The 17,297-nt window shown below is 49.7% G+C and overlaps 1 pseudogene; it reads left to right on the top strand.

Annotated features, from left to right (window-relative positions):
- The first annotated feature begins 13,871 nt into the window (after window positions 1-13,871).
- Window positions 13,872-17,055, top strand: LOC149360452 (uncharacterized; annotated as a pseudogene).
- Window positions 17,056-17,297: the final 242 nt, after the last annotated feature.

Raw genomic sequence — 17,297 nt, forward strand, 5'->3', positions numbered from 1 at the left:
GCAAGCACAAAAGTGGTGTATGAGCTTCTGAGCCAGGAGAGCTAGTATGAGGAGCCCGGTGTGTAAGCGCTCGGGCGGCCGCATCAACGGCCTCATTGCCTCGTAGATCCTGGTGGCCAGGAGACCAGATTATGTTTGGGTGAGTTGAATCGGCGGCAGCCCCTCTTAGAATTTGGGAGGCAAGAGTTGATATTTCTCCTGTAAGAGAGTGTTCGAATGCCCGGCGAGAGTATGTGATAACCATTCTCGATTTTCGATCGGCGGCAGCGAGAGCTATTTCAACTTCCTCCGCTCGCGTTGAATTTGGAGCCCGAAAAGATAGTCCACCGACACTCACTCCCTGGTGGACAACGGCAGCCGTGCAGAATACCGCGGGCGACGGCCGTGTCATGTCCACGTAGTAGACGCCCTGTTTAGATTCATAATTCTTCTCAAGCGTGCGAACCCGCGCTTGTCGTCTGCCTTCATGTGAAGTCGTGTCCATGTTACGCGGGAGCGGAGTGACCCAGAGCGTACGGCGCCACAGCGCCGGCATGTTCTTCCCCCCCCCCCCCCCCCCCTCCTCTCTGGTAGTAGTAGTAGAAGACCTTTATTCGGCCAAAATTTACAGGACGAGCATGTCGACCGCCTGGGCGACCTGAAGTCGCTGTTCTTCCTCCCCTTCAGCGCCAAGCCAGTCGAGCCAGGTGGTGATGGATAAAGAAGGTGGGGGCAGGAACCCGACTGCTGAGCAGCCGGGCAAGGTCCGCATAGATACAGGGGCTGTTGGGACAGGAAGGGTCCGATCGATAGCGATAGAGAAAGAGGCGAGACGGGGGGATGACTGCATTCATTTGAACGTGCCGAAGAAGGCGAGCCTCCGGCACTGTGAGTGATGGTTGAGGGGGACGGTAAAGGCGTTTGTCAAGGCGGAGCTCAAGGTAGACCTCTCTTATGGTGCGGCGAAGGGTGAGTCTCCCACCGTCCTCCGAGGGCTTGGGCCAGGGGATCAACGGTGCCCGGAAAAGTGTGTCACGGTCGAGCTGATGAGCCAGCTCATTGCCGTCAATCCCTGAATGCCCAGGGACCCAGCGGAGGAAAACGATGGAAGGCTGCAATGCGGAGACCGCTCGTTCGAGCTCCTGTTGAAGAGAAGGGGTTAGGGTGCGTTTCTGTATGTGGTGTATAGCGGCTTGTGAGTCTGAATAGACTGTGTACTCTTGAAGAGAGGGAAGGAAGGTAAATGACTGGAGGGCATGCGCAATGGCGAGGACCTCGAGGGACATTTTGCACCCTACGTTTCCTTCAATCAGACTCAACTTAACGCTCTTGAGACTGCCCTTGTGGGACTCTACAAGGCAGCTCTCAACCTCCCTATCACTACCTCTACTGCGAAGATCTTTGCAACAGGCCTCTTTCATCCTCTCCGTTCTCTGCTCTCTCTCTATCATGACTCGCAGCTTGCCCGGCTCTCCCTTACCCGTCAGGGTCAGTGGTTAGTGACTCAAGCGGGTATCTCGCCCATTCCCTGCGCCCCGTTTACTTCTCCTATTCCCACCCCGGCTTCCAATCTTCGGATCCTCCCCCTTCCGTCCAACATGCCCCCCGTTCTGCACGCCGGCCGTCGTCATGCGGCCGCACAGCACCATTCCCCTCTCTTTGATACCCAGGGTGTAGCTTACACGGATGCCTCCTTCGTGGCTCCTCGAGGTTCCTGCGGCTACGCCCTGTACCACCCCCGCCTCGCCGCTCCTGAAACCCACACCAGCGGGCATTTTCTTCGCCCTCCGGATGCATTGTCCATCTCTGGTATGCACGTGTGTTGGATGTGTAAGCGGTTTAGCAGGCGGCGCCCAGGAGCCGTCTGCGAGAGACACGTATGTTAGTTCACGAGGAGGGCCTCCCGCAACTCCTGAAAGTTCACGACCCCCAATGCCGTCAGTTTGTCGTGGGAGGTGGCCACCGGGAGGTCCTGTGCTCGCTTTGTTGCCTGCCTGATGATGGCGTCAATGCGCTCGTCTTCTTGTTTGGTGGTGCGTAGGTACGGCACGGCGTAGAAAATCAGGCTGGTCACGAATGCATGGGTCACGAATGCCATAACACCTCCCGAAATTTTCTGAGTGCTGCTTGTCTCCTCCCTCCTTTCGTCCTTTTTAATGCGATAGCGTTAAAGGGCAACTGCAGCACTTTTTGAGAATTTCGTGATATTCAAGGATTCAAATCTATGTAGGCCGTAGGTAAAGCATGCCAAGTGTTTTTGCACTAGCATTTAAAATAGTGACGTAATCGATGATTGAATTTTGCGCTTCTTCTCAATGCACCGAAGGAGTGCAGGAAAACTCAGCGTGACGTCACGGAAGGTATGATTTCAAATAACCGCTGTCGTTAGCCACACCCAGCGCTGACTTGTTAGACGCTGCCAAACAACTCTCGGCAGGGTTCGCCTGCGGTGGCGTTGTTTTTTTTCCTTCAAAGCAGGCGTTCGTGCGTTGGAAATGCACCGATACCTTCCATGACGTCATCATGCGCCACCCACTTGGCGTTGTGCGCTGCGGAGAAGCTTGAAGGGCGTCCCGGTTTTAATCGGCGATTACTTCACTATTTCTAGTGTTAGCCTAAAAAGACTTCGCATGCTTTACCTTCAAGTTTCACACATTCGTCCCTCTTAAGCTCGTTGATTTCTAAAACCTATGCAGTTTCCCTTTAAGGAGCTCGTGTCGCAGAAGATAAGCCGGTGTCGGCGTTGTTGGTGTCGGCGTTGTTGGCGCCGGCGTTGCGACAAGAGAATCTCCAATCGAGCCCAGGCCTTTCAGCATGCGAGGCAATCACGCGCAGAACGCGCTACGGAAGCTCGTTGGTTAGAACTGAATAAAAGGTGGACCTGGTGAATGCGTTGTGGTTTCTGACTTCGTGAAGTGTCTTTGTGTACTAATGCGTAGATTAGTTATTATGAATGTGCGAATTTTGAAAATGTACCCGATAACAATCGTGTTCTACTCTATAACGCAATTCAACTGACTGTCATGAGCTGTGGCAACGCCGCGCCATCTATGCTGCAGAGATGAAAGTTAATGCGAATAGCTGAGGTACGTTAGTATGACCGTGTTCGGTTTGAGTTTGGGTTTATGTAGTTTTACGTTCCAAAGCGACTTCGGATATGAGACACGCCGTAGTGGAGGGCTTCGGTATGTTCGGTGACCTGTGGTTCTTCAACGTGTACTGGCATCGCACAGGTGTGGTTTGAATTCGGAAGACCGGCGGACGAAACCTTTGAAGACATCAACTGGTCCGAAGGCGGAGCCCGGTGACAATAACACGGCGGTTTCGCCCCTGCGGGCGGCAGCGTGGGTGCAACCCTTCACCGCCTTTTCGGGCTTCAGACGGGCAGGCACCGGTGACCGGACATACATGCCCCATGTTTTTGCGGGAGGGTGTCAAACGCTGCGATGTCATTGAACTTGTACTGCCCGAGAACCTCTGGTGAACGCGTCTGTTTGCTGTTGTGGTCCTCGAATGCGACGCCAACGGAGACGCAAGCCTCCATTACGGCCTCTCTGTTTTCTCTTTCACTACAAACTTGCTCCCTTCATTTACGGCGTGGTTGAGGTTTCCACCGATATGCGAGTCACTTATCGCGCCTTTCCTTCCCTCTAGAATCACCATCTCAACAGAGACGCGCAACGGCCAGTTGAGAAGCAGCGTCACTGCCCCCCCTCCCCCCCCCCCCCCCCCCCCCCCGCGATCTCTTCGGGCAGCGGATGGTTGTTGTTGTTGTTGTGACTGAGAGAAAGATGAAAAGGAAATTGCACGGGCCTGCTACTGGCTCTAGCCAAGCCACCACCGCTGCCACGTGCAGATAGTGGAGAGGTAAGAGATCAGAGGAAAGAGAAAAAGGCAAGAAAAGACGCGCGTCGCAGCAACAACTGCGTCCGCCGGAGCGGACGCTGCTGAAGAAATCAGATAAGCGGCCGAAGCCGCGCTCGCCGGAGCGAGAACAGATACTCTTCCAGCGGATGGGCGGATGGGATACGCGACAGCGTATACAAAAGCCGTCGGCATAGTAATAGTAGTCGGCAACACGTGTCGGAAATAATGGGCTTCGTTTGCCGCAGAATATTCCAGATGGTGTCATACGATTCAGCGTTTCGGGCTGCATAAACTTACTAGTTAAGTTAGAGCTTATCTCACGGCAGGGATTCGAACCGGTGACCTGTATTCAGGGGCTGCGTAAGAAAATTGTCGACTATTACGTTAGTTCTTAACGTGAAATTTCAGCGCAGCACATCAGCTGTTTCAGCTTTTCTATAGATTGCGGCAAAGAATTTGAGCAAGACGTGTGTACAATTACAGACAACTTATTATTTCTCACACATATTCCTTCCTCAAGAAACACTCGCTAACAGTTCTTGATTGTCACGGAGGAATTTTTGTCGTCGGAGAAGTGGAAGGATATATGCTCCACTTGCTGCACCAATTGCCTGGTTCTCAAAGAGGAGGTCTATGCAAGTATTTCGCGAGGTTGTCACAGCCGTCGGCGGCGTTACGAGCGAGAGGCACGGGATGTTCCCCCGCATAGTGGTAAGAAATTACTATTTGTCTTTTCTAAAGTCCCCACCCACCCTGCCACCCTGGCAGGTGGCAGTTAACAGTTGATCGTGAGAGTTCGCTAACCGTTGTCAGCGCTAACGCATGCAGCCCACATCTCTCTCTCATCACCCCACCTATGTACCCATAAGCGCGAATCAGGGGTCCACTGACGAAAGGAACCAGTTTGCGCACTTTCCTTAAAATAATCGAAGTGTAAAATGTGAACGCTAATGCCAATGAACACAATGAACGCCGAACGGCCCACGGCGACGGCGAAACCGCGAAACGGGCGCCGAAGAGCGCAGGTTAGTCATATGCTTCCTCGTATGCTATGAAGGCTATATATAGGGGTTAGTTATATTCTGCGCATTACGTTATCACCTGACTGATAGTATGAGTATTGCCTATTGTCGAGTAGCCTTTACGAAAGTCTGTGAGATCATTTCATTGATTGAAGTCTAAGGTTGTCCTGACTCTATTTGCGATTACCTCAGTAAAACCTTGCTGGCAACGGTGTGTAAGCAGACCAGTCTCTCATTTTTCAAGTCCTTGACGCCTCCTTTCCTAAGAATCAGGATATTACCTTTCTCCCAAGCTTCCGGTATGCTAGAAGTCCTAAGCCATAGCGTGCACAGGGTTCGAAGTTTCTTTAGCACAATCTCGCGACCGTACTTCAACGGATCTGCTGTTACCTGATCCTCACCCGCTACTTTCCGCCTTTGCATTGCTCTTCAGGTTGCTTTGCGCTACTGCCTCGGATTACATTGGCCACTGTATATAACTATGTAGAACTCTTCGTCTATTTTAATATCCACGTTGCTAATGACGACAACCTGTTTGTCTCTTAACGCCCATATCTGATCTTTGTCTGTGCTTAGGTTCTTCTTCACCATTTTTAGGTATCCTCCGTTCTTTAAAGTATGCTGGAGTCACTCCATAAAAAACTTCCTTATTCGGTTACCTTGCGCTTAATTATTAGCTTTGATAGCTCTACCAGTTCTATTCTCTCTGCGCGGTTACAGACTTTCATCCTTTTGGCGTTTCTTGATCAGATATGTTGACTCCTGATAGAGCTTGTCATTGTCCTGTCTAACCATTTCACAGCCTACTTCTAATGCGCATACCGTAATGGTAGCTGCTAGGTTGTCGTTCATTGCTTGAACGTTAAGGTCATCATCTTCAGTTGAAGCCGAAAATCTGTTCTGCGGCGAGAACCAGAATTTCTCTATTTGCCTCTTTATTTGACTATTTACTATTTGACTATTTATTTGAATATTTGACTCTTTGATGGGTTTCCCCCTAACTAGTTTCTTCCACTCCCTCTTCAAGTGCGGGCTAATTCCAGACCTTACCATCCTGTGGTCGCTTGTCTGAACACCTCCACACCCTACACGACGGCAGGTTGAGCGCACAGAACGACATCTATTTCATTTTTGTCTCACCATTTTGGCTCGTCTGCGTCCACTGCCTGTTCTTCCTTTTGCGGAAAAAGGGTATTCATAAGACGTAATATTGTCCTTTCTGCGAGCTCTACTAATAACCCCCAACTGCTATTCCCATAGCCTATGCCATAGTGGCGCATTGCCTGGTCTCCAGCCAGCTTTTAGCCAACCTTAACACTTAATACGGCCATCGCGCCGTGTACTGTGGGATGTCAGTGCACGTTAAAGAACCCCAGGGCGTCGAAATTTCCGGAACCCTTCATTACAGCGTCGCTCATAGCCTGAGTTGTTTTGGGACGTTAAACCCCCATAAACCAACCGAAGTCGCCCATCAACAGAGTGCTGTGTTTTTACTTCGTTAATTGCCGATTCTAAGTCTCCATAGGAGCTTTCGACAGTCTAGTCGCCATGGCGGAGTGCAAGCTAGAAGTCTCAAGAACGGCGAGATCTTTCGGTGGAACAAGCAGCCCACTCTTCATTACCACGACAATCCACTATCACCAAAGTATTATCAACTGCTGTCTTGACCAGTGAAGGCGCTTGCACGAAGCTACGCTACACGCTTAACTCAGGTACAGATGCAAAAAGGTAAAGGTGTCTGCCAATACGCATTGTGCATAATGAAAGGAGCAATCATGATCCTCCGGAAGTGGAACTTTAAGAAGCTACTGGAGTTGAATGGAAACAAGTTTCATGTCTCACGACCAGAGCTGAATGTCCTACAGGCAGAACCACACCTGTCAGGACCTACAGCAGAAAAGGGGGCGAATGCTTGGTCTTTTCGGAGTAGCCCGTCTTGGTGTTCCTAGGCTGGAACTGCAACACAAAGATATACATTCTTCAAATATCAGCTCACATTTCGATGCCCCTCGATGTAATCTCCCATATTCCTGTGGCGCCTAAGTATGCGGTCTAGAAACATGGGAAGAAGGTCTTGAATGGACGCATCGGTTCCTGAAAACATGTAAGCAATATAGACAGAGTAGCGCACAGCGCTGTGCTAGTTCAGAGGTATATATTTGCTGACGCATTGCCTCATTACTACTTTTGACAACTTGGGGGTTCATCATCATCATCATCATCATCAGCAGCAGCAGCAGCCTGACTATGCCCACTGCAGAGCGAAGGCTCTCCCATGTCTCTCCAGTTCACCCTTTTCTTTCCAAGCTGCAGCCGCCATATCCCAGCAAACTTAATCTCATCCGTGCATCTAACTATCTGCCGCCTCCTGCTACGCCTGCCTTCACTTGCAATCCGATCCGTTACCCTTAGGAACGAGCGGTTATCTTGCCTTCGGATTACTTGCCCTGCCCAAACCCATTTCTTCCTCTTTATTTCGGACAGGTCATTAATCCACGTTTGTTGTCATTAATCCGCGCTTGCGGTCTTTTAACGTTTCACCTATTATTTTTCTTTCTATAGTTTGCTGCGTTGGGCTTAACTTAAGCGGAACCCTTTTCGTTAGCCTCCACGTTTCTGCCCCGTAGGTTAGTACCGGTAAGATACAGTTGTTATATACTTTTCTCTTGAGGTATATTCGTAAACTGCGATTCATGATCCGTTATAGCCTACCGTATGCGCTCCATCCCAATCTTACTCTCCTAGTTATTTCTCTTTCAAGATCCGGATCAGCTACCACTTGGGAGTTCATATCACCGCAGATTCAAGCCTCAAAGCTAACTGTGCAGTTGCATTGTATGATGCTGTCCAAGTCGGCAGTGGCCACACTAAAGTATTGTTCCCTCTCAAGACATAAATTGATGGAAATGATGATGGATGCCGGACTCTTCTTTTATTCTACATATTCAATAATCAAACTTGTCAGGTGTGCTGCTCACCACAGCAGTGCAAACTTTTTGAAGGGAACCCCATGTTGACAAAACAACTGACTGTCCCGCCAGTCCTCTTCAACAACTTCAGAAGCATAGAATTTTTTTAAGCAAGAGGCAGCAAATACCAAAGCTAGACTTCGGAATGATAGGAATAACTTAAGAATAAACTGCTTCCAAAGCCACAGGCCCATGATGAACAGCACCTAAAGCTACAACTTTCCTCATCACCACCATCATCATCATCAGGCTTACTACACCCACTGCAGGGCAAAGGCCTCTCCCATGTCTCTCCAATTAACCCTGTCCTTTGTCAGTTGCCGCCACTGTATCCCGGCAAACTTCTTAATCTCATCCGCCCACCTAACTTTCTGCCGTCCCCTGCTACGTTTGCTTTCTCTTGGAATCCACTCCGTTACCCTTAAGGACCAGTGGTTATCTTGCCTTCGCATTAAATGCCCTGCCCAAGCCCATTTCTTCCTCTTGATTTCAACTAAGATGTCATTAACCCGCGTTTGTTCCCTCACCCACTCCGCCCTCTTCCGATCTCTTAACGTTACACCTATCATTTTCCTTTCCATAGCTCGCTGCGTTGTTCTTAACTTAAACTGAACCCTCTTTGTTAGCCTCCACGTTTCTGCCTGCCCCATAGGTCCGGTAGGATACAGCTGTTGTATACTTTTCTCTCCAGGGATATTGGTAAGCTACCATTCATGATCTCAGAGAACCTGCCATAAGCGCTCCACCCCATTCATATTCTCCTAGTTATTTCCCTCTCATGATCCGGATCTGCGGTCGCTACCGGCCCTAAGTAGACATATTCTCTTACTACTTCCAGCACCTCGCCACCAATTGCGAGCTGCTGTTCCCTTGCTAGGCTGTTGAACATTACTTTGTTTTTCTGCATGTTAAGTCTTAGCCCCAGCATTCTGTTCAGCCTGTCTAACTGATTGATCATGCTTTGCAGTTCTTGTCCTGAGTGGCTTAGCAAGGCAATGTCATCAGCGAATCGCAAATTACTAAGGTATTCTCCATTAACTCTTATCCCCAACTGTTCCCATTCCAGTCCCCGGAATACCTCCTGTAAGCAGGCAGTGAAGAGCATTGGCGAGATCGTGTCTCCCGGCCTGACACCTTTCCGTATTGGAATTTTATTCCTGACTTTATGGAGAACTATAGTAGCTGTGCAATCGTTATAAATATCTTCCAATATTTTCACATAACACTCTTCTACACCCTGATTCCGCAATGCCTGCATGACAGCTGAGGTTTCCACAGAGTCAAATGCTTTCTCGTAATCAATGAAGGCTATATATAGGGGTTCGTTATATTCTGCGCATTTCTCTATCACCTGATTGATAGTGTGAATGTCGTCTATTGTCGAGTATCCTTTACGAAAGCCTGCCTGATCATTTCATTGACTAAAATCCAAAGTTGTCCTGACTCTAATAGCGATTACCTTAGTAAATACCTTGTAGGCAACGGACAATAAGCTGATTGGTCTGTAATTCTTCAAGTCCTTGACGTCTCCTTTCTTATGAATTAAAATAATGTTAGCATTCTTCCAAGCTTCTGGTACTCTCGAGGTCACAAGGCATTGCGTATACAGGGTGGCTAGTTTTTGTAGCACAATATCTCCTCCGTCCTTCAACAAATCTGCTGTTACCTAATCCTCACCAGCTGCATTCCCTCTTTGCACTGCTCCTAAGTCTTCCTTTACTTCCTCCTTCGTTACTGGCAGGATGTCCCATTGCTGTGCTCGACTGCCTCTCTCAATAACTTGATAATTACATGTGCTACTTTATATATTTCTGTAAAACTCCTCGGCTACTTTAACTGTCTTATCCATATTGCTAATGACATTGCCTTCTTTGTCTTTTAGCGCATACATCTGGTTTTTACCTATGCCCAGTTTTCTCCTCACTGATTTTAGGCTACCTCCGTTCCTTACAGCATGCTCGATTTTCTCCATGTTAAACTTTCTTATGTCGGCTACCTTGAGCTTATTTATTAACTTCGATATCTCTGCTAGTTCAATCCTGTCTGTGGAGTTAGACGTCCCCATGCTTTGGCGTTTCTTAATCAGATCTTTAGTCTCCTGAGATGGCTTGCTGGTATCCTGTCGAACCATCCTACCACCTACTTCTGCGGCGCACTCTGTAACGATAGCTGTAAGATTATCATTCATTGTTTCAACACTACGGTCGTCTTCTTCAGTTAAAGCGGAAAATCCGTTTTGCATCGATCTTCTGAATTCATCTACCTTCCCTCTTAATGCTAACTCGTTAATAGCCTTTCGCTTCACCAGTTTCCTCCGTTCCCTCTTCAAACCTAAGCTAACACGAGATCTTACCATTCTGTGGTCGCTACAACGGACCTTACCGAGGACCTCCACATCCTCTACGATGCCAGGGTGTGCACACAGTATGAAGTCTATTTCATTTTTAGTCTCACCATTGGGGCTCTACCACATCCACTTCCTGCTTGCTCGTTTGCAGAAGAAGGTATTCATAATCCCTAAATTATTTCTATCTGCGAACTCTACTAATAACTCTCCCCTACTGTTCCTAGAACCTATGCCATAGTCACCTACCGCCTTGTCTCCAGCGTGCTTTTTACCTACCTTTGCATTAAAGTATTAAAGTCGCCCATCAGTACAGTGTACTGTGATCTTACTTTGGTCATTGCCGATTCCGCATCCTCATAGAAGCTTTCAACTATCTGGTCATCATGGCTTGATGTAGGCGCGTAGGCCTGCACCACCTTTAGCTTGTACCTCTGATTAAGTCTAATTACGATAGCCGCCACTCTCTCGTTAATACTGTAAAGCTCCTCGATGTTGCCAGCTATATCTGATTGATGAGGAATCCCACACCTAGTTCTCGCCTATCTGCTAATCCACGATACTGTACTGTATATCCCTCAACTGTCCTCCTAACCTCACTAAGCCCTATGACATCCCATTTAATACCGGCTAATTCCTCCAATAGCACTGCTAAGCTAGCCTCACTTGATAAGGTTCTTGCGTTAAACGTGTCCAGGTTCAGTTTCCAATGGCGGCCTCTCCGGAGCCAGACCCTCCGCTGCGTCACAGATCCGACAGCCGCCTTGGTCAGTTGTTCAACAGCCGCTGGGGACTGAGGGCCAAGGGTTAATTGGTTTGTTCATAGAAGGTTGTGGCCAAGTATTACACCAGGGTGGCCAAATCCTGTTCTGGTGAGGAAGTGCGTTTTGGGTTCTGGTCACCGAAATCAGGCCGCACTCCAAGCCTGGTTATGCAATTTCATCGACACACGGAGTTTTTTCTTTAATCCGGTGGAGAATTGCGTGGCACCGGGATTCGAACCCCGGTCCCCTTGCACGCGAGGTGGATGCTCTACCTCTACGCCATCGCCAGCACACTAATGAGTAGCAACTAAGTGGATAGGTGCAGTTATCGACACCCAGCGACTAGCTCTCCAATCTCATGCCAGCATCTAGCTGGTAGTGGATTCACACCCGACGCGCTGGCGCCACCCGAAAATGCAACAGTATAAGTGGGCTCTTAATCCGTGCATGGCTGCTGAAATAAAAGAAGTTTTGGCGCACATAAAGCACCGTGAGAAGGACGATCCACGCAGGAGAGCGAATAGGGTTGTCGGCACAAGAGGTAACCTTTCTTCAAGATTTTATGTCTTGTTTTGTTATCTTTCTTGAGTTGTTATTTCCATAATAGTCATCTGTTAACATTAACGCCTAAAAAGTTCAAAAAAATTAACTTAGTGTTATTCACATCAGAAAAAGGCTGTCCTCCTGACCTGTGACGTTTCTCATAATGTGATCACATTAATAACAATTTGGCTGCATGGACTTTCTTGGCTTGCGGAACTCGTTGCTTATTGGCGAAGCAATGATATCATCGTTGACGACGCGACGCCAGATGAAAGAATGAAGCCAGCTTACATTTTCAAGGTGACACAAAAAAGTGGGAAAAGAAAAGTGGAAATGCTAGAGCTGCCTATTTTAGCTGGACACATTTGTAGCCTGAATACAGACTTTTCACGCAACTTTAGACATTGCACACACAAACAAGAAACAATCTGACTGCACAATAAATGAACAGCAATTAAATATACGTGATCTAGGTTCAAAGTAAGGTATTTCCAGAACTCAGGTTAAGCGCAGAAGGTTTAAGCAGAAGCAGTTTGTGATTCACCTTATCAAACGCCTCAGCGAAATCTACAATATGCAATCGGCTTGTCAATTTTTGTTGAGAATGGCATGAAGGGACAGTAACGAAAAGGAGCGATTTTTTCACAATGAATAGTTCGCCGGAAACCTTGCTGGGCAGAAGTAAAGAAAGAGTTTGATTCTAGGAAGCTCATGTGCTAGGAAAATATGTTCCTTTAGTTTGCAAGGAATGCTTGTTAATGAGGTGGGTCTATAGTTCAATGGAGAATATCTTACCTGATTTATTTATGTAACCACGATCCCAATTTTCCAGTCTGAGGGCAACGTTTTATTCTGCAGTGACTGTTGAAAAATTTTTGCTACATTAAGGGATCAATATGTCTTGATTTTCATCACGATTTTTGAGTTAGCATTGTGAACGCCACACAATGATGAAATTTTCAATCAATCAATTATTTTTTTCAATGGCACCAGGATCAATTAAAATAGGAAGCGTGAAGTCAAAGTTATTGGCGCGGCACAGTGCTTGTTGCATGTATATTTGATGAAGAAAAGCTGAGTGAAAATCTGAGTGAAACACTACGGGGCACATAGCCGGGTGGAGACGGTCGCGCAATTTGTCTTGATGGGAAGTAACATTATTTTGGTTTGGGGATCACAATATTCCAGAATTTCTATGGGGTTACTTGAGCATGTTAGCGAAGGTGGTATTGAAAAAGCAAGTTTTAGTGTCATATACTGCTTTCAAGTAATCGGCTTCGGCTGCGAAATATGTGTTCCAGCGGTCATTCGGTTACTGGACTCTGGAGAACGAAGAAGGTGTTTTTTTTTTATTCAGGAGTCATTTAATTGTTTGGCTAAATCAGGGAATGTTAGTATTAAATGAGATGTTTCTAACAGGCGCATGTGCCTCGGTAAGTTCCTGTAGTTAGGTTTTAAATGATTCACAGTTCTTGTGCTCACTTCGTAGTTCGAAGCCTTCTAGATCCGTTTCTAAAATAGTTGCCTATTTTTCGTTTATAATATTTCCGCCAGGTGTCCCCAGGCGGCGCCTAGATGAAGAAGTGAGGGACTCGCGCGCTCTCGCAGCTGGGACGTTTGCGGCCTGTGCCTAGCCCTTTTGATTAAGGACCCATCTGTGACATTTGTGGTGGAGGTGCTGGGTAAATCGCCCTGGAACATGTCGCACACTTCTCCTAACACCGAGGAGCCCAGACCTCTCCCTGTCGACACACCAGCCCATCGGGTCAGTCGCGGAAATCTATGAATGTCCCCTGGGCATGGGCTGTTGGAGACTACCTCGGCACGTGGCCGGCTACATCCTGAGCTCAGGCCATTTGACTCTACCTTGGCGCCTGCCCCTCGACCAGTCATGCAAGGCGCCGCGTACTACACCCTCCACAACCGACGGCTACCAAAATCCTATCACGAGACTCAGCTGGAGGACGCGGAAGATTGGCTCCTCCAGTTTGAACGTGTCGCCGCATTTAACCAGTGGGATGACGCCGCCAAACTGAGGAACATTTTCTTCAGCTTGGAGGGCGGTGCTTGTACGTGGTACGAAAACCGTGAGGACGCTCTTTTATCATGGCATGAGTTCCGACGTCAATTGCTTGTCGCGTATGTCAGCGCTGATCGTCGGGGGCGAGCTGAACGCGCCCTGCAGTCCCGCATGCAGATGCCCATCGAAACGGTTACAATGTACGTCGAAGACATGACACGTGTCTTCCAACGGGCTGACCCAGCCATGTTGTAAGCCAAAAAGTTGCGCCACCTAATGCGTGGTGCTAAAGAACAGCTTTTCGCCGGCCTCGTGAGCAGCCCCCCAAGCACTGTTGCTGAGTTTGTAGCAGAGGCTGTCACGATGGAGCAGGTCCTCCGGCAGTGTTCCGCCGCGTACGACCGGCCAGTCCTTGCTGCTTCGGTTACGGAGTCTCTCCCGGCGTTCAACACCAATACCGACTTCCTACCTGCCATGATCCGCACTGTCGTCCGTGAGGAGCTGCAGATCTGTGGTACGTCGCAGCCCACGGCCAGCTCCCTTATGGGCGTTATCCGCGAAGAGGTGCAGCAAGCTATGAGGCCTCAGTCACTACGCGGCGAACCAGAGCAAGTACAGCCAGATTACTACCGTCCGACGTACGCTGAAGCTCTGCGACGCCCTGCCCCAAATCCAGCTTACACAGCCTATCCAGACAGACTACTGCCGCCCGACGTATGCTGACGCTTTATGACGCCCTGCCCCAAATGCAACGCCGTTCGTTCAAACCCATCACGACGCCCCGCTACCCTCCGTGCAGCCAGCGCAGCACATCCCGAGTGACCGACGATCCCTACGCAGATTGGATGTCTGGCGTGGCCCTGACCGACGACGTTTGTGCTTCCATTGTGGGGAGCCCGGTCACCTGCAGGGTTTTTCCTCCGATGCGCCAAGACCCCGATTTGGCCAACGGCCCCCTGCGATTGAAGAGTGCGTGACGCAGCAACCTCTGTGATCCATGGCGCGCCGTCAGTCCCGATCACCGTCCCCTCGCCGATCATCATTCTCACCGAACCCGCAGAACTTTTCGCGAACGACAGCGGACCCCTCGCCCCGTCCTCTCCGGGAAAACTGAAGACAGCGACCTCCGGGAGCGTGGTCGTTGGATATCGATGCTGTAAGGACCCCCTGACGACGCCGACATCCGATGATAGAGCTTTGTCCACGTCGACGATAGCATCTGAACTAAAGGAGCGATTCTCACTCGACATACCCGTGCTTCTCGACGGTCGCAGCATTAGCGCGTTGGTGGGCACAGGAGCTGAGTTTTCAACTATTAGCGGCAAATTGGCAGCGCTTCTGAAGAAAGTTACGACTCCCTGCTCTGGCATGCAGATCCGGACGGCGGGGGGCCATATCATTACTCCGCTTGGACAGTGCACGGCTAGGGTCCAGATCATCGATTCGACGTTCGTAGTGAGCTGCCTGGTGCTCCGCGACTGTTCTCGTGACCTGATTTTGGGCGTAGATTTTCTCCGTGAGAATGGTGCCATTATCGACCTGCGGAACAGAACCGTTACGTTTTCTACAGCGAAAGCCGACGACGCCTCCGGCGGTCGCCAACGCAGCTCCGCCCTTCGTATTTTCACTTGGACTGTTTTGATCCCGCCGCGCGCCAGTGTTTTTGCAAGCGTCGAATGCGATGATGGGCTACGTGATGGAATTGCAGTCGCCGAGGGCAGCCTTGCCTTGCTGCTGACACACGGCATTTGGTCGGCCCGAAGCCTTGTCCACATCCATAACGGTCGGTCGGAGCTCGTGATTTCTAATTTTACGAACGAACCACGTCGCCTTTTCCGAGCTACTACCATCGCGTGGGCTGACCAATTGGCCGATGTTACTGAGTGCTTTGCGTCCGAGGCCATGGTACATCCCAAAACGTCCCTGGATCGCATCGATAATATCTCCGGGCTCTCAGCGACTCAACAGCGCGACCTACGTGCCCGACTGCTCCAATACAAAACCTGCTTCGCATCCTCCTCGAAAGTGCGTCAGACGGCGGTCACGAAGCATCGGATCATCACTTCCGATTATGCTCGCCCCATACGACAGCAGCCGTACCGCATTTCCCCGAACGAACGCGACGCCATCCAAACGCAGGTGAAGGAGATGCTTACAGACGGCATTATTCAGCCTTCTAAGAGCCCGTGGTCGTCGCTTGTTGTTCTGGTAAAGAAGAAGGATGGGACATTGCGCTTTTGCGTTGATTACCGTAAGCTGAACGCCGTAACGAAAAAGGACGTCTACCCGCTGCATCGCATTGACGACTCACTCGACAGACCTCGCCGCGCCAAGTATTTTTCGTCGATCGACCTAAAGAGCGGATATTGGCAATTTGAGGTTGATGAACGAGACCGCGAAAGGCTGCACTCATCACACCCGACGGCCTATATGAATTTAAGGTGTTGCCCTTCGACCTTTGCTCAGCGCCGGCGACGTTTCAGCGCATGATGAACACTGTCCTGGCTGGCCTCAAATGGCAAAACTGTTTAGTTTACTTAGATGACGAGGTGGTGTTTTCAGAAACCTTCGACCAACACCTTGAACGCCTGCGGACCGTGCTGTATGCCCTGCGATCGGCCGACTTGACCCTTAAACCCGAGAAGTGCCACTTTGGCTACAAAGAGCTCAAGGTTCTCGGCCATGTTGTGAGCGCCGACGGTGTAAGACCCGATCCCGAGAAAACTGCCGCCGTAGCCGACTTTCCCCGCCCTACTACAAATACAGCGCTCAAGCGCTTCTTGGGTTTGTGCGCCTACTACCGCCATTTCATCGCAGAGTTCTCCACCATCGCTGAACCACTGACACGTTTAACGCGTGAGGATACACTGTTCGTCTAGACTGCCGCGCAACAGGCTGCTTTCACAGAGCTGCGACGACGGGTGCATACTATCACTGTGCTTGCTCCCTTTGATGAGGAGGCTGCCACCGGGATACACACCGACACTAGCAATATTGGGCTTGGTGCCGTCCTCGTTCAACATCAAGAAGGCGTGAAACGTGTGATTGCGTATGCGAGTCGCACACTCTCGCGCATCGAAATCAACTACTCCACCTCAGAAAAGGAGTGCCTCGCTGTCGTCTGGTCCACGATGAAATTTCGGCCTTATATCTGCGCTCACCATTTCAAAGTCGTGCAGACCACCGTTCCTTGTTCTGGCTGAGCAATCCCCGGGGCCCATCAGGCCTCGTAGCACGTTGGAGCCTTCGCCTTCAGGAATTTGATTTTACAATTGTCTAAGTCCGGACGTAAACACGAAGATGCAGATACGCTCTCACGCGCACCCGTCGAGCAAGCTGATGACAGCGCAGAGGATGACAATTATTTCCTAGGTGTCATCAGCAGTTTGGACTTGGTGGCAAGGCAGCGTGCTGACGCTGATCTGCGGTCTGTCATGGATCACCTAGAGGGCCATGCTTCCAATGTACCTCGACCCTTTTCCCGCCAATTCTCCTCTTTTTGCATTCGCAATAGCGTACTCTACAAGAAAAACTCAAGCAACGGTGACCGGACCTACCTCCTAGTCGTGCCATCAGACCTCCGCGACGACATCCTTTCCGAGTGTCATGATGAGCCCACCTCTGGCCACTTGAGATTTGCACGCACGCTCGCTCGAGTGCGTCAGGTCTATTATTGGCCTAAACTTGCAGTAACCATCCACCGCTACGTCAGAGATTGCAGTGAGTGCCAGCGTCGTAAGTCGTCACCGCTAAAGCCTGCAGGTTTGCTCCGTCCAATTGATCCACCTC

This window comes from Amblyomma mixtum, chromosome 2 (assembly GCF_055824585.1).
Source record: "Amblyomma mixtum isolate Tamu chromosome 2, ASM5582458v1, whole genome shotgun sequence".
Classification (NCBI taxonomy): Eukaryota; Metazoa; Arthropoda; class Arachnida; order Ixodida; family Ixodidae; genus Amblyomma; species Amblyomma mixtum.